The following is a 22558-nucleotide window of genomic DNA, read 5'->3' on the forward strand; positions in this document are numbered from 1 at the left end:
GGTTTCTGTGCACCCCTGGCTGTCTTGGAATTCCTCAGTAGACCAGGTTGGTGTAACTCTCAGAGAGCCAGCCTCTGCCTCCCTAGTGCTCAGATTAAAAGCTACCCCTGCCTGGTTGTCAAGAAACAAGACAAGAATCTAGTAGAATTGGCCCCAGGATCTGCGCTCTCAGCTCCTCTGCAGGAAAGGACAGAGCAGACCTAAGGGGTGAGACAGGAAAAATGTCACGCAGGAGCTTCTGGGTTACCCAAGAGGCTGAGCCAAGAGGGAAAATGAGATCATAGGAAAAGACCCGCGGAGGGGGTGACTCTGGAGATGGAGGATAGAATGAACAGCAGCAAAGCAGGGTCAAGAGTAAAGGCTGAGGCTGGCCAGGTGGCTCAGCGGTTAAGAACATCCTCTGCTCTTGCAGAGGACCCCAGTAGGTCCCTCCAGCCACATGGGATGGCTCACAGCTGGCTGTGACATCAGCGCTTGGGAATGAAGACTGGAAGCCCGCCTTTGGATGCATTCTTAAGGTCATCTTGGCACTCATGGGTGTGAATTTTTTTTTCTCTTTTCACTGGATATTGAACAGTATTTTGGTCTGCTAAATGCACTATACCACTATGTTATGACTTTCAGTCATTATTTCTAATTCTTAAAGCTACCCAAGCTATTGGTGCAGGTGTTTGAGAATGATGACACTTTTCTCAACTCAGACGTGAAAGACTTAGGAAGCTCTACATTCGGTGGTCATTGTTTGGGGTCTCAAATCAACCTGGGATGAATGGCTAACTGAGGTGCCAATTCACCAGCAGGGAGGAGGCTGGTCTCCAGTCTTTCTCAGCCTGGCAAGTGCTTATTACAGAGCCCTGGCTCCTCTCAGCCCTTCTCACCCCCACCCTACCCTACCCCACACTCCAAACCTCTCCAGCCTGTGAGTTTGCTCCCCTTTCCCCACTCTCTGATGCCTACATAGTGCAGCCCTTTGGCCTATGTGCTCTCTTGGTCCTCGGCTCCTTTCTTTGTCCCTTTGCTGTCTCTCCTTTTCCCTCTCTCTTCTCTTCCTCTCTAAGTCTCTCATCTCCTTCTCTCATGGCCCGGTTCAGTGAGCTGGCCGTGTTCAGTCTGGACTCTTGCAGATCTCTGGCTGTTCTCTCCCTCAGATCTACAATGAAACCCTTTTCCTCCACCATCCCTAGGAGCAGTGAGGTCACTTTCATTCAGTCACTAGAAGTGAGGCTGAGACAGGGACTCCTGAACTCGTTGATTCATGTGGATGAAGATTAAAGATGTCACCTGGAGTTAGGCAAAGTGAGTGCAAAGCCTTTGTTTGGTTGTTTGTTCATTTGTTTTGTTTTGTTATTTTTCCAAGATGACTTCTCTTTGTAGCTTTGGCTGTTCTGGAACTTGCTCTGTAGACCAGGCTGGCCTTGAACTCATAGACATCCTCCTGCCTCTGCCTCTCAGGTGCTGGGATTAAACGTGTGCACTGCTGCCTCAGCAGCCACCACCATTGCCTTGCTGGATTTTAATCCTATTTGGCATAAGTGTATACTGCAGCAGTGTCCTACCCAAACTGGCTAGTGGGTGGCCATGATGACAGAAAGCAAAGTCTACTAGATGCCCTAACAGTTGTAGGGAGGACAGAATTAATGTGCAGATCCATAGGGATTAGACAGAGGCACAGGGAGACAGAAGAGAGAATGAGTGTGACTTGACAGTTTTGTGTTCCTGTGTGTAGATGTTTATAGCAGTTTTTGAGTGTTGGGAGTATTTGAGTGTTGGTTAGTAAGGTAAAACGTCTGCTCATGAACACACTGAGTACCCAGCAGGAGCAACCTGGGCAAGGCAAAAGGGTCAGTGCAGTGTTTTGTTTGTTTGTTTGTTTTATTGAACCTGACTGAAACTGGGGTCATTTGGAAAGAGGGAACCTTAATTTAGGAATAGCCTTCATCAGACTGCTTGTAGAGAGCCCCCTCTCCCTCCCACTCTCTCTGGCTTTTTGAGACAGGGGTTCTGTGTGTAGTCTTGGCTTTTCTGGATTCACTTTGTAGACCAGGCTGGCCTAGAACTCACAGAGATCCACCTGCTTCTGCCTCCTGGAGTGCTGGGATTGCACCTCTGCTTCCTTTTCTTAATGATTGGTGTGGTGTCACAACCACCTGCAACTCCAGCTGTAGGGGCTTGACAGTCTCTTCCAGCCTCTGCAGACACCTCCACGCATGGGGCACATATACATACACACACTTGCACATACAAAGGCACACACACACACACACACACACACACACACACACACACACGCACACCTACACATATAAATGAAATACATCTTTAAAATGAAGGAATTTATAAAAGGGAAATTAATTGTTTGAAATTTCCAGGTGTGTCTGACATTGCTGCCTGTTGGATCAGTGGAAACTTTAAATTGAAATACAAGTTCCCTCCAACTTACATTTTCATTCGCTACACTAATAATTGTCAGAGCAGGAGAGGGGAGAGAAGTGCTGGGAAATGCTGCCTACCCTACATGACAGGGCCAGGGAACTGAACTCCCTGAAGCTGTATTAACCCATACATGATCAAGCCAACAGTATATAGAGGTCGACATTGCAATAGGCAGCATGAAGTGGGCGCCGTAGGTTATCCACATGAGGGAAAAGGGGACGATGGGAAGGGTGGAAGGGGACAGGCTGGAAATACCTGGGGGGCAACAAGGTAGTTGGGAGTGCATGTTATCAAGACCCATGGCTTATATGTATGAACTTGTCAGAGAATAAACAAATGCTAGTGTAATTAAGAAAGACAATGTAGTGGCACATATTTGTCAGAAGCAGGGAGTTCATTCAGAATTTGTGTCAGCTTGGACTATAGAGTCAGAAATTTTATAATTTCTACAAATATTTAAAACATCATTTGTCTATGTATCTAGGACTGTACCTATCACCTATCTCTTTATGCATTTAGCCACATGGAGCTCAGGCTGGCCTTTGACTTCATACAGAGTGGAGGGTGTCTTTGAACTCCTAATCCTCCTCCCCTACCTCCTGAATCCTGGGCTTAAGGCTTCTGGCAGCATCCACAGTGTGGTGGTGTGGAGGAGAATGGGCCCCATAGCCTCATCTATTTGAAATCTTAGTCCTCAGGGAGTGAGTGGCCCTGGGATGGCCTTGGAGTCTTCAAAAAGCCCATTCTAAGCCCAGAGTCTGTTTTCAAGGATGTAGAACTCAGCTACTTCTTCAGTAACATGACTGTATGCATACAGCCATGCTCCCCACCCTAATGATGGGCTACACCTCTTAAACTATAGGCAAGGACCAATTAAATGTTTTCTTTTTTAGAAGAGTTGCTGTGATCATGAGGTCTCCACAGCAATATAACATTGAGTAAGACACCAGTTTCTGTGGTGACGGGAACTGAGTCCATGTGTTTACGCATCCTGGGTAGGTAAGACTCTACCAAATTAAGGACCTTCTAGTCCTGTCTTTAAAATAAAACATTTTAAGTGAATCCTCCCCCGTCTCTTTCTCTTTTTCGTTCTCTCTCTCTTTCTCTCTCACTTGTACTACAAAAGATTGAACTCAGGACTTCAAGCTTATTAGGCAGTGTCCTACATCTGAGATAAATCCTAGCAACAATTAATTTGTTTAAGTTTGGCGTGGTGGCACAGGCCTTTTTAATGCCAGCACTCAGAGCAGAAGCACGTGGATCTCTGTGAGTTCATATCCAGTCTGGGCTACATAGGGAGTGTTGTGACATTGAAATCTACAGAGTAAAACCATGTCTCAAAAAGAAAAAGAAAGAAGGAGGAGGAGGAGGAGGAGGAGGAGGAGGAGGAGGAGGAGGTAGCCCCTGGGTGTGTCTATGGGACATTATCCTGTTAGGTGAATAGAGGGGAGACCCGGGGACTGCATAAGGAGGAAGGAGCTGGGCACAGGCAGTCATCACTCTTGCCTGCTGGCTGCCCCCATGGCTGTAGGCACACTGTGAGCCCAGCCCCTGCTCTGTAACTCCCTGCCATGGTAGACTGGAGCTCTGAGCCAAAACAAACCCTTTTCACTTATTTTTGTCAGGTGTTTTAGCAATAGGAAAAGTAAGACACTGTGTGAAAATCTGTGCTTCTCAAAAACTTAACTAATTTGATCTCTCCCCTAAATTGTGCGCTCTCTCTCTCCTCCTCCTCCTCCTTCTCTCTCTCTCTCTCTCTCTCTTCTCTCTCTCTCTCTCTCTCTCTCTCTCTCTCACACACACACACACACACACACACACACAGGAGAGGAGAGAGATAGAGAGAGAGAGAGAGAGAGAGAGAGAGAGAGAGAGAGAGAGAGAGAGAGAGAGAGAGAGGAGAAATAGAAATTTAAGGAAACACAAAAGAGAGAGCTGCTGACAGGCATTTTGTAAAGTGGCTGACCCCCTGCGTTCAGGATTTTTACTTTAGCGAAATAAAAACACGCTTGCTGATTGCATGTGTGAGTGCTGGTCTCCTGGTGGTGACTTTCAGACCGTAACAGCTTCACCTTCAAACCACCACAAACACAATGACTTGGCTATCTGCCTTGTATAGGAACAACGGAAGGAAGTTCTGATGCCCAGAGAACCTCGCATCCCACTGTCTTCCAGCAGAGAAAAGAGTGGATAGAGGTGCATTAACCTCTGTCCCACAGCACTGCCCAGCGGGTGCTGTCTGACCAGGCTCTTTCCTGGATCTTCACACCATGCTCCTGGCCCTACAGAGGCCCTTGTCTTCAAAGTTGGCTGCCTCACCGGTCTGGGTCTTTCCAGCCCTGTGGTGGGCTGTGCCCAGGGCTGGGGTCGGTCAGTGTGGACACACAAATGGGCTGTGGTGGACATCCAGTAGAGAACTGAGCATCTCTGCATTGCCCTGTTAGAAGACCGAAGGGTGCTGTGAGCACCTGGGACCCACACGGGACTTCAGGTCCAAGTCCATTTTACGACACCATTCTAAGATTGTGTTTTTGACTTAGTTCTTGCTGTTGACACCCCTGGAGCTATACTACTGTTTTCTTAGACGAATGAGAGAGGAATCTGGAATGATTTGATACTGTCCCTGAACCACCCACAGTGTGCCCCTTGATGCCCCTGTGCTGTGCCTTGCGCCACAGGCTGCATCTCATGTCAGCTCCTTGCTTCCAGCGACCAGGCAGAGCCAGTCACCCAGTGGGACTCCCCTAGAGCCTGTGCTGCCAATTGGCTCCTGCGCAGGGGAGATTACTCGAGCTGAGGCAAGATGGCCTGTGAGGCAGCCATGGTTCACCCTGAGCCCAGCCAACAGCCAGGCAACCTGGCCCAAGGGAGCTTGAGACACCAGTAAGATGCTGAGCCTGCGCAGGGTGTAAGTTCAAAAGCATCCCAGTTTGTCCTTGATCTACTAGGATTTCTCTACAGCACCCCGTGCTGCCAATTGTTTTTTCTTTTTCTTTCTTTCTTTTTTTTTTCCTTTTGCTTTTTACTACTTTTGTGCCATGACTTCCTGGAGATTTCTTCTCCAGTAGAGAAGACTTCCAGTGGAGTCCCCTCCTCTACAATGACACAGTGAGACAGAGTAACAAATATATACAGACCCTGGAGAGCTTGAGAAAAGTGGATTAAGGCGGGCATGGCGATGAGCACCTATAATGCCTTGCTTGGGGAAGTGGAGGCAGGAAAATCAGAAATTCGAGGTCATCCTCTGTTACAACAAGAGTGCAAGACAGTGCATGTCGGAAGATGCCCTATCTCAAAGGAAAGAGGAGGTGGAGGGAGATGAGGAGGAGAAGAGGGTTATGTAGATATAAAAAGCCATTGTATTAAAGCCAAGGGGACCACAGAACTGAGTGTGTCCTTCATCTTCAAAACCTCCTGACCATCGGCCCATTTCAGTGGTCAAGAAGCCAATTGTGGTATGTTTGAGCTGTGCTGTTACAAGTGAGTTATAACTGTTGTAGCTGAGACTAAAGAACTGGTCACAACAGCATCTGCAGTGTGCCAAGCGCTTTGGCCATCCTCTTCACAAAGATGGTACCATTGAAAGAGCAGAGTCCAGGGAGACTTCAGCCATTCCCATGGTTACCCAGCCACTACAAATCCAATAACTCCAAAATATGTCTCCTCCATACCTACAGGAACGAGGCACGGGCACAGAGCACAGCGTTGAAGGTGGATGTCCGTGACATCAGGATTCACTACTTTTGCTGATGACACCCACCCTCCATTTTTCCCAGATCTGCTCTCTGAAAGGTAGAGTACCTATTCTCCCTTCCCTGGTCAAGAACGATGGGTCAAGATCTTGTATGCTTCTGAGGTCTGGCTGGTCTCTTCAGGGGAGGCTGACAGAGCCATCTATCTGAGTCAGTAGAGAAGACTTGCAGTAGAGTCCCCTCCTCTACAATGACACAGTGAGACAAAGTAGCAAATATATACAGACCCTGGAAAGCTTGAGAAAAGTGGATTAAGGTGGGCACCTATAATGCCATTGCTTGGGGAAGTGGAGGCAGGAAATTCAGAAATTCAAGGTCATCCTCTGTTACAACAAGAGTGCAAGACAGTGCATGTCCCATGAGGCCCTATCTCAAAGGAAAGAGGAGGTGGAGGGAGATGAGGAGGAGAAGAGGGTTATGTAGATGCAAAAAGCCATTGTATTAAAGCCAAGAGGACCTGCATTCCCCTCAGGTGGCTGTATCCCTAATAGTTACACAGTCAGGGGGTTGGAGTGCGAATGTCCAGTCTGTGTGCTTTTGAGGCCCAGCAGGTCTCTTCAGGGACCCAGCAGCCATCTTCTCACTGGTGAATCAACTAGCACCAGCAGCCCTGCCACTCGCTCCCTTGCTCCATGGTCTCTGAGCTGAAGCTGTCCTTATGGGATAAGATCTTGTATGCTTCTGAGGGCTGGCTGGTCTCTTCAGGAGAGGCTGACGGAGCCATGCATCTGAGTCTGCAACCATTTCCTTAGATAGGGTGGCCAGAGGTTGGGACCCAGCATCCATGAACCCGGGAGCTTTCCCTGGGCTGCAGGAATAGCCAAGTGGCCAGAGGCTGGCACTGCTTGTTCTTAATCACTGCAATCACTTTGGGCCTGCTTCTCAGAAGCCAAGTGCACTGGGTACGGCCATCTTGGATCTCCCCGGTGGTGAGTTTGTAATCCCAGGTCACCTGTCCTCTGGTAGTGCAGTTGTCTCAAGATTAACCTTTTCTCTCAAAATGGGCTGCTTTCTTTAACCCTGTCACCATGCATGGCCTCCCCCCTCCTATTGGCCACCCTCCTTGCTCCTCCATCCAACCCAGGAGATTGAAACCACAAGTGTGTGGTGCTATGTGGATCTGAGATCTGCCTTCTACACAGGTTTAAATATTTCATTCTGCTGGAAGCTCCTGCTCTCTAGCCCAGTCCTCGGGTCTGAGCTTTGTATTTCTCCCTTTTTTTTTATGCCTTTCTCTTTATCCAAGTGATTCCATTTCTAACCCCAACCTCTCCAGTTGCATAACAAAATTCTACAAGCCTTTCAGAAAGGAGAGAATAGAGTCTCCTTTTGGCTTTCCCTTTTCATTCATTTTTGGTTCTCAGATGCCCTTCCTATCCACTTAAATTTTTACAACCTGCTCAACCATTACCCCAAAATTTTTGAAACAGAATATAGGAAAAAGAAGAGGAGAAAATAGAAAATCCTCTCTAGGAGCAAAGTAAGAAGGAACCCAGTATCAGGAGCCACAATAAATGGTTTTGCTGATGTCTTGAAGCAGAATATTCATTGCTTCTTCCCTTGTGGCAATATAAACCAAGCTTTCCATTTTGCCTAGCTGCACTATGTAACTGGGCATCTGAGCTACTTTACTGGATTCTTATCTCCACCATCTTTCTCCACCACAAACACTAGCCAGTCAAGAAAGGTTAGAGATGGGGGTGGGGCATAGATCAATGTGGACTCCTTCTTTCTGATTAAGGGCACTGAGTTCCTTGGGGAAAGTCCAATCTCTATCATTACAATATCTCCAATCAGCAATGTAGCCGTCTAGCAATCCATCCAGCAGCAACAGCAGGGACCAGCAGCTGCAGGGGAAGCAGCAGCCACCAGTAGCCCTCTTAGGGCTCCCCCGTTTTTCCCTCTCACGTACCTAGAACTCTAAAGGCAATGTATCTCCAGATGCCAACAATTATGCCCCTCCTACAGCATGAGATTGTAGCTAGTGGTTGTGGAGAATCTGAGGCAGCCCCATTTCTCATAGAAGGGATTAAAACAAAAACATATTCATATAACTGGATCTTTACAGAACCCAAAATTCTCACTAAAATAGCACACCTATGATCCCAGTCACTGAGGAAACTGAGGCAGACTGCCTCAGCTTTCAGGCTGGCACAGGCTACACATTAGCAGACCAGCTAATGCAGAGATGCACATAAAAGACCCTGTCTGAAAACTACAAAAGCCAATTTACCAATGTTATTTTATTTCCAACAAAAAAGACATATTGCAAACACTTGGGCATTGGGGCACGGGGTTATTGGTTACTGTCAGGAGAACTCATCCGTATGTCCTGTTCTCTTTTGTCCAGGACCATCTGCCTCGGCTTCTGACAGGTGATGGGTCCCATGCTGCAGAGAGGTGAGACATCCAGGTGACTCAGTGCTAACAATCTGGGATCACCTTGTCAGACCACAAACTAAATCTAGTGAGCATTAATAAGGTTGCCCAAAGCTTGGCATGGCGGGCTCTGTCAACAACCCAGCATCCTTAGCAGAGCACCCTAGTGTCCTTGGCAACACCTCATGTCACATTCTCCTACATCTTGACCACCATGATGCAGAAAGGAGGTCAGGCCTTCCAAAGGGCTCCCTGGAGCTTGAACTGACTTATGCATACTTATCACTATTTTTGCTTAGTGTGTATACAGACACATGTACTTATGTGTTTACTTGTGTGCTTGTGCATGTGTGATTTTGTATACATGCACATGTGTGTTCAAACTTACGCATGTGTGGTACATGTGTTCAGTCTCAAATGTCACTTCCCAGGCTCTCTACACCTTCTGTTTCAGGCAGAGACAGTCTCAAGACCATGGAGGTTGAGACACACCTATCTGACTAGGTGGTGGGGACATGTGCCTTCAATCAGGAGGCAGAAGATTGGCATCTTGGTGACTTCTAGGACAGCATGGTCTATACAGTGAGTTCTAGGATAGTCAGGGCTAACTAGAGAAACTCTGTCTGAAAAAAACAAACAAATACGTAAAAAAGGAGATGCATCTACCTCCATCTCCAAGTGCTGGGTGAGAGGCTTCATTCAGGCAGCGTGCCAGCTCTTCTCCTTGCAATCTGGAGAATTAACTCACCTATCACATGGGATGGCGGCACTGTTCAGACTGGCCGAGTCATCCTCCCAGCCCGCCTGTGTTTCTAAATCTTACCCAGGGTGTGGAGTTCACACTATGTCTTGCAGCCCAGCCATCTCTCGTTATGGAGAGCAGGGGCAGGGACAGCAGAGAGTATCAATGCATCTTCTTCCAGGGACATGCCGTTGGCAGCCGAGGTATGAAAGGAACTTTCTTCCTTCATATTGGTCTGGATGAGAAACAGGAAGGAAGGAAGGACAACAAATCCTATTAGATGGGGAAACAGAACAAGCTCCTCCCCAGCCCCTCTTGTTGTCATGAGTTGAAGCAGGGACTCCAGCAAAGCAGGTGCACTGACACAGTGCTGCCCTAGAAAGGCCCCAGGGGGAGGTACAAACCTCAGGATTTGTGAGAAGGTGCTGGGCCAGCAGCCTTCCTTATTGGGCCAGGTGGGGGTCTCCATGCTCTGCAAACCTTCCTCCCCCCTCCCTCCCACAAGATCATCAGGGGGCAGTGTCTGCACAGCTCCCCACTGTCTCCCACAGGGCCAGCAGGGAACACTGTCTGCACAGCTCCCCACTGCTTCCCACAAGGCCAGCAGAGAGCACTGTCTGCACAGATCCCCACTGTCTCCCACAGGGCCAGCAGGGAGCACTGTCTGAACAGCTCCCCACTGCATTCCACAGGGCCAGCAGGGGGCACTGTCTGAACAGATCCCCACTGTCTCCCACAGGGCCAGCAGGGAGCATGTCTGAACAGCTCCCCACTGCCTTCCACATGCCCAGCAGGGAACACTGTCTGCACAGCTCCCCACTGTCTCCCAAGGGCCAGCAGGGAGCACTGTCTGTACAGCTCCCCACTGCCTTCCACAGGCCCAGCAGGGAACACTGTCTGTACAGCTCCCCACTGCCTCCCACAGGACCAGCAGGGGGCCCTGTCTGCATAGCTCCCCACTGCCTCCCACAGGACCAGCAGGGGGTACCTAATGAGCATCTCACCTCTGAGCAGTGGGGAACAACTCAATGCTCAGGCCAATTCCAGACGTGAGCCCAGGAAAGCATTATTGCAAATCTGGACGCCCAGTTTTCTTCTCTCCGTCCTGTAAGACTTTGGTCCACAAAGAACATCTGGTTGTCATAGCCACTATGTCACTCATTTCTAAGATTTGGGTGGTGCTGGTGCTTGTTTTTCAATAGAGTGCTATGCATCTTAGACTGACCTTAAACTCTGTGCTGGAAGATGACCTCGACTGCCTGATCCTCTTGTCTCTGCCCCTAATTCCGGGATTCGGGGCATGCATCACCTCAGTTTGTGTTATGCTGGGCCAGAAAGAACCAGGGCCTCCGGCATGCTAGGCACACCACACCGAGATATAGCACTAGGCCGGTTGCTCACTTGTTGTTTGAGAGTAGGGGTCTCACACTGCCATCAAAGTTAGACTACAGCTCCCTATATAGCCCAGGCTGGCCTTGAACTTATGGCTAGTCTCCTGTCTAAGCCTCCAGAGTTCTAGGGTTCCAGGCATACAGCTTCATCCTAGCTCTAGCATCTAGTCCTAAGAAATATCCACCACCTCCCTAGAACTGGCTAAATGTGAGGGGATGTGATCGCCCAAGGGCTGAGGGGACTAGACCTTCAAACAGCAGAGGGGATGCTCAGTCTTCCTGGGTTTGTCAGGGCTTCTTAGTGGCTTCTGCCTTCTTTTCTCTCCGATGCTGCTACATAGAGGAATCCAATGAGATCAACTTAAGGGCTGCTAGTCAGAACACAGAAAGGACATAGTCCTGAAAACTGGGCACACCAACCTGAGATTTCTTGATAGGACATGGCACTGGGACAGCCTCTTTCCCTTCTTCCCAAGAAGCTCACAGCTCACAATCTTCGGAAGGGGGAAGTCTGGCTAGACCTCATGTTTGTAGTGCTTCGTAATACTCCAAGTAGGAAAAAATAGGTAATCTAGAAAGGAAGTAAGAGGCCGGGCGGTGGTGGCACATGCCTTTAATCCCACTACTTGGGAGGCAGAGACAGGCAGATCTCTCTGAGTTCGAGGCCAGCCTGGTCTACAAAGAGAGTTCAGGACAGTCAAGGCTACACAGAGAACCCCTGTCTTGAAGAATCGACAACAACAACAAAATGAAGAAGAAGAAGAAGGAAGGAAGGAAGAACATAAAAAAGAATGAAAACACAAGGCCAGTGGAGCAGAGCTGTAACTCCATAGAAGGAATATAGAAGCAGGAGGATCAAGAATTCGCGGTCTTCCTCAGCTCCATAGGAAGCCCCAGGCTAGCCTGAGCTACAGGAGTAGTCAGACTACTAGCTGGGACAGCTCTTGTCCAGTGTGCAGGAAGGCCTGGCTTTGTTCCCCAGGACCAAGAAACAAGGCTTGGTGGGTAAATCCTGTAACCCCTACATTTGATAGCTGAAGACAGAAGAGGTAAAAATTCAAGGTCATCCACAACTACATAGATGATTAAAAAAAAAAAACAATCACAAAGGCGAGGAACACAGTTATATCTCTGAGGATCAGTTGGCTGAAGGCAGGAGGATCAGCAGCCCTTGGCAGCCTGGACTGTACACAGAATACTGGAGTAAAATCAATTGAAGGGGAAGAAAAGGCTATCTCATTGAAAGGAAATGATAGGTCACCTTGGGAACCAAGTTATGTGATTTGATAAAAAAAGGAAAAAGGGAAATGAGTATAAAGTATAGACATTAGTGAGAAGGAAAGGGTAAGGCCAGGTTAGAAAACTTTAAAAGGAATATGTGTATTTGTGCATGGTCCAGCCATGACCACAGAGGTGAGGTGCGGGTGTGTGTGTATGTGTGTGTGTGTGTGTGTGTGTATCCTCACACTGAGCACACACCTAGGCCAGGAATATTCATCAAATGCTTTCTCACCATATTTATTGAGACAGTGTATCTTAGTCACCTCAGGCTGCAAGCTTCCACATCTACCTCTCTTCACTAGCAGGCCTAAGAAGACAAGGATGCTGGCATGTCAGCTTTTCACAAGGTCCTTTCCTTGCACTCTTCCACTTTACCTACATCTCCCTCACCCCGGGGTCCAGATCGGATGCTTCCAAATATTTATAATTTGCATATTTTTCTACATTCCACTCAGCCTGGACTTATTCTTGCCTACACTGGCCTTGAGCTTTTCATGCTTGACAGGACAGAGTGGTTGAAATCTGGAATGTTTGCCATTGGAAATTAGAGAGAGGCAGATGAGGATCCTGCTCAAGAGCATCTTTGGCTACAAGGTGGAGTGCCTGAGATATGAGACCCTGACTGAAAGCCAAATGCTGACAGTGTTCCAGTGCTCCTAAGGGGAAACTGAGGGAGCAGGGTCCTCAGGAAGGAAAAGCCAGCCTGGTCTACATTGATGTCATTTCACCCCAAGTTATTGATTGAGACTGTGTGAAACTTAAAACCAGTAAACAAAACAATTCCCAGTAATACTGTTCTTCCTAAGGAAGGAGAAAGAACCAATGTCAGAAAGGAAAAGGGAAATGTGCACGTGACACCTTAGCAGCACTGTCAAGGAACAGAAGCCCACTTGGATCTCTTGTAGGTGGAATGTGTTCTTGTCGCTGGCATCTGTGAGTCTGTTATTCAGAGTGAGTTATTCAATGCATTATGTTTTAATTTTGTGTGTCTATTTCTACCACTTGTGATTTGTATTTTCTGTTTGCATTGTGGGTTTGTCACTTAAGGTCATCTTCAGTGTTAGGGGATTCCCTGTGGGTCCTGTTTAAGAAAGTGGAGCTTGCTGGCCAATGGTGGTGCAAGCCTTTAATGCTAGCACTCAGGAGGCAGAGGCAGGCTGGTCTCTGAGTTTAATGCCAGTCTGATCTACAGAGGGAGTTCCAGGACAGCCAGCCCTACACAGAGAAACACTGCCTCAAAAACCCAAAAACAAAAAAAGAAAAAGAAAGAAAAGGATAAAGGAAGGAAGGAAAGAAGGAAGGAAAGAAGGGCTAAAGAGATGGCTCAGAGGCTAGGAGGACCGAGTGCTCTTCCTGAGGTGCTGAGTTCAATTCTCAGCAACCACATAGTGGCTACCACCATCTATAATGTGATGATGCCCTCCTCTGGCCTGCATGTGTACATGCAGGTAGGACAGTGTACACATAATAAATACATCTTTAAAAAAAGGAAAAGAAAAAGCAAAAAAGAAAGAAATGCTAGAGCAGCTGAGATATGCCAGGAAATTGCTTATGTACATGAAGAGACAGAAACAGAGACAGACTGACCAGGACGCTCCATATTCTGTGCACGGAGGGCAGGGAGCAGTCCAGGTGTTTTAGGGGATCGAGATGCCTGGCCAGCTCTCCTTCCAGGCTGAAGGAGTCGCCAAGATGTTCCCCTGGATTTTGGGTGAGAAGCTCAGCCTGGTCCAGTGGCTGAGGCCAGCAAAGAATCCTATGGAATGGACTTCCCATAGGTGTGCATGGTGGGGTGGGGAGCATGAGACCCTGGGGTGCAATCCTCACCCCAGAGTGTAGTATGATACCCCTCTCTTCTCCGATTAGGCAAGTGAAATATCCATCCTGTGAGCTTCCCATCACTCAGAGAACAGACCAAATTAGAAACATGGTTGGGTTTTCACAGTAGTTACACTATCTGGACATGTTGAATCTAGAAAACCCCGTAGGACTACTATGCCAGGACCCTTGTTGCCCTGGGACACTTTGACAGATGCACCATCCATGTCAGTTACACAGACTTCTTTGTCACTCCCACAGTGACCAATGCCAGCACAGTCTAGGGAGAACGGCACAGAAGATAAAATCTGGCCAATGTGACAGTGGGATGGACAGGGAAGGCTTTCCAGAGCTCTCTCAAGGTGTGCAGTGTTGCTTACCTGTGCAATCCTATGCAACCTGCCAAGTCTCAAGAAATTCAAGCAACTTTGTGCATTTGTCCAGCTGATTGCAGGCTCCCGGTGGAGCCCTGAAGCTGGTGTGAGGCAGGGCTCACAGCAGGGTCCTGCTCCGTCACAAGGGTCTCTAGTTGAACCCTGGTGACAACCTCTCCCACAGCTTCATGCTGTGGCACGTGTTGGTGAGTGTGGGATGGAGCTTCCAGTGTGACTGGTGGTCCTGAAGGAGCAAGCACAGAGAGGCAGGATGTGAGGAACTAGAGGACAGACTTGATGGCAAGAGAGGGCACAAGTGCCCTTGATGTCACTCCACAGCTGTGAATTTCCCAAGCTTCCTTCTGAGTCGGGTCCGAGGACTCAATGAAACCTGTAATGGCTTAGGGGTGTGTGGGAGTCTCTGGCTAAAGGACAGCATGAGGCTGCCCTCTAAAGGAGTCCCATAGGGGCCCTGGTAGGCCTCATCCTCAACCTGGAAACCCATCTTGGGCAGGTGGGACAGGCTGACTAGGAACTACCTGTGTGGGGAGAGAAGTCTCACCTGGTGGAAAAGATCATGTTTCCTGCCAAGAAACAGGGAGCAAAGGACAAGTCACTACCCTAGGGAAATCCCTGATGTTTACAAAGAGTCAGGGACAAGGCAAGGGGTAATGTTGCACATACAGCTTTAGGGTACCTCTGCACCCCATCCTCCTCTCTGGGCAAGACCCAGTGGCAAGCCAACTCCTGCTGCTGGGGATTTTACCTGCAGAGATCTGCGCTGGGGTGGACAGCTCTCCCTGTGCATCCGGGATCCCTGAGCACACTGGCTCCTGCACATCTGGCCTGGCTTCCCCGCAGGGCGTTCCGAATCTCAGCCAGGCCGATCCCCAACCCATGGCTCACAAGCCATGGAGCTGGGGCTTGTCCTCTTCAGGACTTCAAAGCAGAAAGACATGGGTAGGAGACTCTTAGTGACTCTTAGTGACTCTTAGTGACTTACTGCACTGGCCCTCCAGCACCCCACCGCCTCTCCAAGGAACCTTTGCTTCCTGTGGCCATGTCCCCGCCTCCTCCTCTCCCTGCTTTGGTCAGCATCTGTGCTGTCCACTTTCTGTTCAACAAGCCTGAGGTCACACTTGATGGGTTTCTATGGGATTGGTCTTTCTGAATAACCAATGATTTAGTGACAAGTGGGCACAGTCTTCCTGTGTCCCAGAGGCCAGGAGGGAAAAATATGGAGAACATGAAATGAATGAATGCACCCACCTGGTTCTGTGGGTGACTCCACGATCTTTTTCCTCTGGAGTCCTATTCTTAGAAGAGGCATGCCTTCTCTCCGTAGGGGGCAAACAGCAGCACAGCCGCCTGAGGCCATTCACGATTGTCTTCTTCACCCTTTTCCAGCGGCGACGCCGGGGCCTGGAGGAAGCTGCCTCGCTATCCTGAGGCTGGCCATGTGTGATGACCTCTTCCTCCGTTGTGGCCTCTTCATGGGTGATGATCTCATCTTGGATGGTGTTCCTTCCCTGGAGGACGTCCTTTTCCAGGCAGACTATCCTTTCCTCAATGAAGGCCTCTACCTGCTTGAATGCCTCTTCCACGGTCATAACACCTTTGGGAGTGATGGCCTGTTCCTCCATGGGGGCCTCTTCACAGGTGGTATATAATTCCTGTTCCTCCTTGGGGGTCTCTTCACAGATGGTATATAATTCCTGCTCCTCCTTGGGGCTCTCTTCACAGGTGGTATATGATTCCTGTTCCTGCTTTGGGGCCTCCTCACAGGTGGTGTATAATTCCTGTTCCTGTTTCGGGGCCTCCTCACAGGTGGTGTACAATTCCTGCTCCTGCTTCGGGGCCTCTTCACAGGTAAAGTATGATTCCCACTTGATATTATCTTCCTGTGTGAGGGTTTTTGACTCCATGCAGGTCATGTTCAGCCATTTGACACCAGAGGAGGCAGGAGAGACTTTCGTACTGGCATCTTCTATCATGTCGCAGAGTTTCTCGCGGATACTGCAGGAGGGCATATAGTTCTCTGTGTGAGCTATAGACTCATTCTGGTCTGGTCTACCAGAGTTGGTTTTTAGACATAACAAGGCCTGGGAACTTGCGTTCAGGCTTCCACATAAGCCAATCATGGAGTGTGACAAATTCTCCTTTATTTGGGAATTAGTCACAGAGCAGCCCAGGTGGGATACATGGCGATGGTGGGTCCTCTTTGGCTGGGAGCACAGGGTGGCAGGTATGGTATGGCTTCTGCCACCCTGCCTGGAATAATTCTCCTCCTTTTTCTCCTGGGCCTTAGATGGGCCAGGCTCAGGCTCAGTAGCTCTCCTTAGGAAACCTGGGACGGTGTGAATATCTCCTCCCTGATAGACAGTGCCTGGCTGCCTGGGTTTCACGGGGTTGGCCTGATGGTGGCAACAGTGTTCCCCAGGTGACTGGGGTTGCAGTATCGGGCAAGTTGCAATCACCTCAATGTGTTCTTGGTCTCCTCTAGACTGGATGCCTTCTTCAGGCTCATACAACGTATCTCTCAAAGGCCCGCCAGTCCTCGGGCTTGTGGTGCCCAGGAGACTGTGAGCCTCTCTGCCCCTGAGCATGAAGCACCCCATGATTTGGTCGATGGTGGGCCTCCTGGCGGGATCGACCACGAGCAGGTGGACAATGACATTGTAAATATTTCTTGAAACATGCCGAGGAACGGTGAAGATGGCAGAGCTGACCTGCTCCCTCAAGATTTCGAAAGAGCTATCTTCAAAGGGAAAGCACCCAGCCACCATGAGGAAGAGCAGAACCCCTAAGCTCCAGATGTCTGTGGGGAATGGGTCATATTCCTCCACTCCAAAGAGTTCCGGAGCGCAGTAGACCGGAGTGCCGCAGAACCCCAGAAGCTTCTGTCCAGGACTGATGTGACGGGCCAGGCCGAAATCGCTCAGCTTGGCATTCCCCCTGCTGTCGATGAGAACGTTTTTGGCTGTTATGTCTCTATGGCAAATGTAATTGTCTTGGCAGTGCTGAACCGCCTGCAGTATCTGCGAAAAGAGTCTCCACGCCTCGCTCTCCTCTAAAGACCCCCGTAGGAGGATGTGCTCCATCAGCTCTCCCAGTACGGCAACCTCCATCACAAGGTAGGTGGTCTTTTGCGTCTGGACGACATGCAACAGCTTTACAATATTTGGATGCGAAATCAATTTCATAGTGCTGATTTCATTCGCAATGAGAGGTGCTGTCTTCCTGGTATTTCTAAGAATTTTTACGGCCACACAGGTCCTTGTGTCATGGTGTATGGCCAGTTTGACCTTGGCAAAATGCCCTTGTCCCAGGGTTGTGATCATTTTATAATCTCTCATAAAGGTCTTTTCCGTGGAGTTGCAGGCCTCCATTCCCTGCTTTATCAGGCCCTCCTTGATATGGCTAGAACCAAACTTGCAATGAGAAAGTTGAAACAGTCAAAATGGGGCCCAGGGAGATGTTTATAACTATGATTTCTAGATCCAAAAGGCAAAAATGAAAATAAAACGGGGGTTGGGGAAGAGGGAAAAGTGTCGCAAACATTTCAGATGACCTAAGAGGCACTCAGAATGCCTAGGAGGACAGGGACAGAGCATGTTCAAAGCAGCAGACAGCAAAGCCCACCATAGATCGGGTTGATAGGGATCAACTGCACACTGCAAGGACAAAACAAAGGATCCTAGAAACTGAGAGCTGCTTATTGGAAAGGACCCTGGGAAGCTCAACACACCCTGGGAAATAAGGCACTGGTAAAGTCAGATTCAAGAGGAATTGATAAGAAACAGACACCCAGAACCCCAGCGGGTCAGGCCTAGGCAGTTTGCTCTGCAGCCCAGCAGCGCGAGTCAGGCCTAGGCAGTTTGCTCTGCAGCCCAGCAGGTGTGCTACTCCAGCAGAGGCCTTGGATTTGGTTCTCAGGACCAATGTCAGGTGCTTCTAACTGCCCTAATTCCAACTCTAAGGCATCCTAGATCTCTGGTCTCCTAGGAGACTCATACACGTGCGCTTGTGTGCCCAGGCATACACACACACAAACACACACACACACACACACACACACACACACACACAAATACACAAGTGCAGTCACTGGTACTACATGTCACTTAATATAGTGATACAATTCTTTATACCTTGATTTATATAAACATGAAGGTTAGAAGTGGGCCTGGAAGTGTAACTACAGGTAGTTATGATCTGGCATGGGAGTGCTGGGTGTAGAACTAGGTTCTCTCCAAGAAGATTACATGCTCCTAAGTGCTGGACCATCTCTCCAGACCACATCACTCCTAAATAAATACGATTTTTAAAACCCAGGGTGTCCCTTTCATGAATTCAATAATGCAGATGAAATGGAGAAATTACTAGATATAATTTCACCTAGAGAAGACATTAAAGTGCAAGGAGAAAGTAAGAAGATTGAACTGTTTATGAAAACGAATCTTCATTAGATAGCACAGGACCAGGCAAATTTCGTTGGACCATTCCAGGCCCTTGAAGAACAATGTCAGACCTCCTAAAATTCCACAAAGGAGAAATGGACTTAACAGTTCCCAAATCTTCATGCCACAAACAGGGGGAAAAAAAATCAAAAGCCTAGCCAAAAAAAAAAAAAAATAAATAAATAAATAAATAAAATAAAATGCTACTTCACAATGAACATGGATGAGAAAATCCTTAGTTGTGCATAATACTTCTCCTAAATCAACATCATCAAAGCATGCCATCCTTTATGGGGAAGATATGCTCACAGCATCCTGTGAAGGAGTGCTCTGCATGCCCAGACAGACAAACAACAGAGAATAGCAACAGAATCAGGGGCAAGCATCCCACAGTCCTGGGCAGCCATAAGGAAGGACAAAAGTGTGGGATCTATGGACCTAACACAGCAGATTGCTTTACAGAGAAAGTAACTGTTCCTGGTTTTTTCCTCATATGTGGAATTTGGGGGAAGGAAGCGGTCCTGAAGATAGAAGGGGCTACTGTGAATGTGGAGGAGGAAGTGGGAGAAGAAAGCACCACAGCACGGTTAGTCACGTGATTAGTGTGAGCAAAGGGCATTGCAGGTGTTCCTGTGTTTGTCATAACTCAATTGCTTATATGGTACAGTTATTCCATGCCTAGAAAAGGCTTAGAATATGAAGGGAAATAGACCACAATAAAGTAAAATAAGATAAAGAGTGAGGTAAGAATTCAAAACCATGGCACAAGCCAGTGTGAGCATATTCCTTCATCTCACCCCTCGGGAGGCAGAGGCAGGTGGATCTCTGTGAGGTCGAGGCCAGCCTGCTCTACAGAGTGAGTCCAGATGGCCAGGATACAGAGAAACCTTGTCCCGAGAAACTAAAGGGGGAAAAAAAGAAGAAAAAACAGATGGGAGATGATTTAGCACTTGAGACCACTGCCAGCTCTTCCAGAGAACCCAGGTTCGATGCCCAACAAGCACATGGTGGCTCACAAACACCTGTCCTTCCAGGTCCTGGAACTCTGACTCCCTCTTCTGAGCTCCAGGGAAGATACCAGGCAAGTGGTGCACAGACATCCATGAAGACAAAATACTCATTCACATAAACTAAAAACAGTCAAATGTTCTTTACCTTAGAAAAGAGAAGAGAGATACTCACTATGAGGAATTCCTGTCAGCTTCTGAAAGTGCAAGGGACAGCTCTCAGCAGCGCAGAAGTCCAGCCTCTCGCCAACTCCTCACCACCTTCTGCTGTGGAAGACAGGAGGCAGCCTCAGCCAGAGCCTTCAGTGGGCAGTGCCTATCATTCCTCACAATGGCTCTTTGTGAGGTAAGTGCAAGAAATGGACCAAGGAGGGCTGGGCACATCCCCCAACCCCCAGATTTCCTAACTTTCTGGACCCAAGACAGGAAGGCTGGTCTTGGGCAGTGGGGCAGTAGGGCCCTGAGGAAGCTGGTTTCACTCAAATGGCTGCCCCCAGTGTTGCCCAAGGACCCAATTCATCCTGCCAGGCCCACTGACCAAGGCCCACATTTCCCCCTAATGGTGCCACCTTGGGGAATCAACTTTCCAGCACTTGGTCCTTTGTGAGAGTTTTGACACCCAGACTTTAAGAAGCACCCTTTTCACTTTAACAATCCATTGAGGAGTCACAGGAATGGCAACAGGCTCCAGATCATTGGCCCTCTTCAGTTATGAGCTCTGATATCTCCTGTTAGTAAATGGACAGTGTTTTGCCTTTCACTTGGACCCCGGCCTTCACGACCACGTTGTCTACGATCATCATGTCTACGCTCAAAGTATTCCGTTTCACTTTCTCTAAACTCAGATCGATGTGTGTGCTGATGGATGGTAGCTCCTGGCTACACTCGGAGTTGTGACAAAATACTGTTTCTCATGCTACCCCAGGGCCTGGGACTAACCTCTGTGGGGCTGAGAGAAAGATGATGTTATTATTCATCACATGATCCCCATTAGGCCTGAGACTTCTACCAAAGCCCAGGATACCAGAAGACAGTGAGCAGGGATGTTCAAAATAACCATCAAAACACCCATCAGCCAGAGAACTCTGTAGACAACAGATGTGGAGATGGAGCCATATCCTGGCCCTTCTGCTCTCAGACAAATTGCCTTAGTTCTGTCCCTTCAATACAACAGAAATTGATGGCCCATGTATCTGGATGTTGGGGAGGCAAGATCCAGAACCCAGCAGATCGAGTGTGTAACATGCCTGCTTTAGAGCTCTATCCAGTGCTTTGTATGTTCCTGCATGGTCAAGGAGAAGCAGGACCTCAATTCTTAATATTGTAGCATTGGGATTGAAGTTCCAGGATAGCCTTGGTAGGACACACACACACACACACACACACACACACACACACACACCAACTTTTGTGCCTAGACACTTTTTTTGAGCTGTTTGGCCAGCAGAACTCAAGAGTGAAGGCTTGATCCTTTACTTCCAATTCATCGCCCCAATTTCCTGGCCCTGAGAACACACTAGCTTCATGTCATAATCGCCCTCCTTAAGATAGAAGTCATCCCATGAAAGGACAGCTACAGGAAGGGGGCGACAGAGGAGGTTGGCGGCACAGGCTATGGTAAGTCTCATAGGGGAACTCCTGTCCTTTCTCAGAGAACAGGCTCTTTCTAGATCCACATTTATGATGACCTTGAAGTCTTTTCCAGGTGCCTTCTTCCATTACTACACTGAAGAGAATGGGATCTGACTCTTGTCTCCAGCCCTTGCATGGAGTCCTGATTTCTGAACTACCAGGAAGATCCTAAGGCAAACAGGTCGGAGGCTGCTTTGTGCTAAAACAGGGACACATTGGCTCCCTTCCTTATGAGACCATCCAGTGTGTCTGTCAGTCCTCTGAACAGGAGTCCACATGATCTGGACTCTACTTGGAAAGTAAAGAGATGAACAGAAAAGGGAATCCTTGAGGGACTTGGAAGGGCGGGCAGCAGGCAGTGAGATCAGGGGAATGTGTTCAACCTTCTCCTTTACATGTGAGGAAATGTCCCTGTGAGATTACATATGTTGTTAGTTAATATACTCTTATACATGTTTTTAAATTGTGGTAATGAAAGAAAATCAAAGTGGATTGAGATAAAGATTACAAGAATAAAAATGGGAGATTGTAAACAAAAACAAAAGTAACCACAATCAAACCTGAAACCAAGAAATGAGGAAATAAAAGCAAAAGCCAGATAACCAACAGCCTCCCAAGGAAACTCACTCTGCTGAGGTTCAAGGCTCTAGAAGTCCTAGTGGAGCTCAGAAGTATAGCGATTCGCCAACTCCTCAACCGTCCAAACAATCTACCCACAGCTCCCACAGTTAAAGGACAAAACCTAGCGCCAGTGAGTTCTATTTATAGCCAGGTATCCATCATTCCTCACAATGGCTCCTTGTGATGTCATGGAAAGAAAAGAACCAACCATGTCTCCACACCAACCACACTGATCTCCTCAGTTTCTGCCTTAAAGGTAGCCCGCAAGTAGGGACCTGAGCCAGTTAGTTGTACCCATTTTTCCTTGCTGCCTAGGACCCACTTCCTCCTGTAAGGCCCCACTCCCTAAGGTCCACACCCTCCCCACACTGTGCCAATGCTGGGGCCCAATGTTCAAACACATGATTGGGTGACATGTACCATCTAAAGCAACAAGTTCCAGGTGTTGTCCGTTAGTTGGATGTGGACACTGACCGGCACCCATTAGGGGCGGAGAGCGAGCTTCCCTTTCCACCTGCTCCCTAACATTAATGACTTTCTCCTTCCACAGCTCACCATATAGACACTCAAGGACATCCATTCCCTTCTCAGGTTAAGGAGAAGTGCATGGTGGCCTTGGGCTGACCTTAGGATGCTGAGATGGCTACTCTGTTATCAGCGAGTACATT

General features: G+C 48.4%; 2 long non-coding RNA genes across 2 annotated transcripts in view; both read right to left on the minus strand.

Annotated features, from left to right (window-relative positions):
- LOC311587923 overlaps positions 1 to 11028 on the minus strand; it is a 32608-nt gene extending 21580 nt beyond the window's left edge. The window contains exons 1-3 of the long non-coding RNA XR_014776012.1: positions 10311 to 11028; positions 9388 to 9541; positions 9231 to 9312 (exon numbers count right to left, since the gene is read on the minus strand). This is a non-coding gene — a long non-coding RNA (uncharacterized lncRNA). The remainder of the gene's footprint in view (positions 1 to 9230; positions 9313 to 9387; positions 9542 to 10310) is intronic.
- A 6378-nt stretch (positions 11029 to 17406) lies between these two features.
- Positions 17407 to 21990, minus strand: LOC311587922. Its single transcript, XR_014776011.1, has 3 exons — positions 21897 to 21990; positions 19813 to 19904; positions 17407 to 17601 (listed from the first exon to the last, which is right to left on the minus strand). It is a non-coding gene; the product is annotated as an uncharacterized lncRNA (long non-coding RNA).
- Between the last annotated feature and the right edge of the window lie 568 nt (positions 21991 to 22558).

The sequence above is a fragment of the Acomys minous genome, assembly GCF_964271855.1.
Source record: "Acomys minous genome assembly, chromosome: 17".
NCBI classification, from domain to species: Eukaryota; Metazoa; Chordata; class Mammalia; order Rodentia; family Muridae; genus Acomys; species Acomys minous.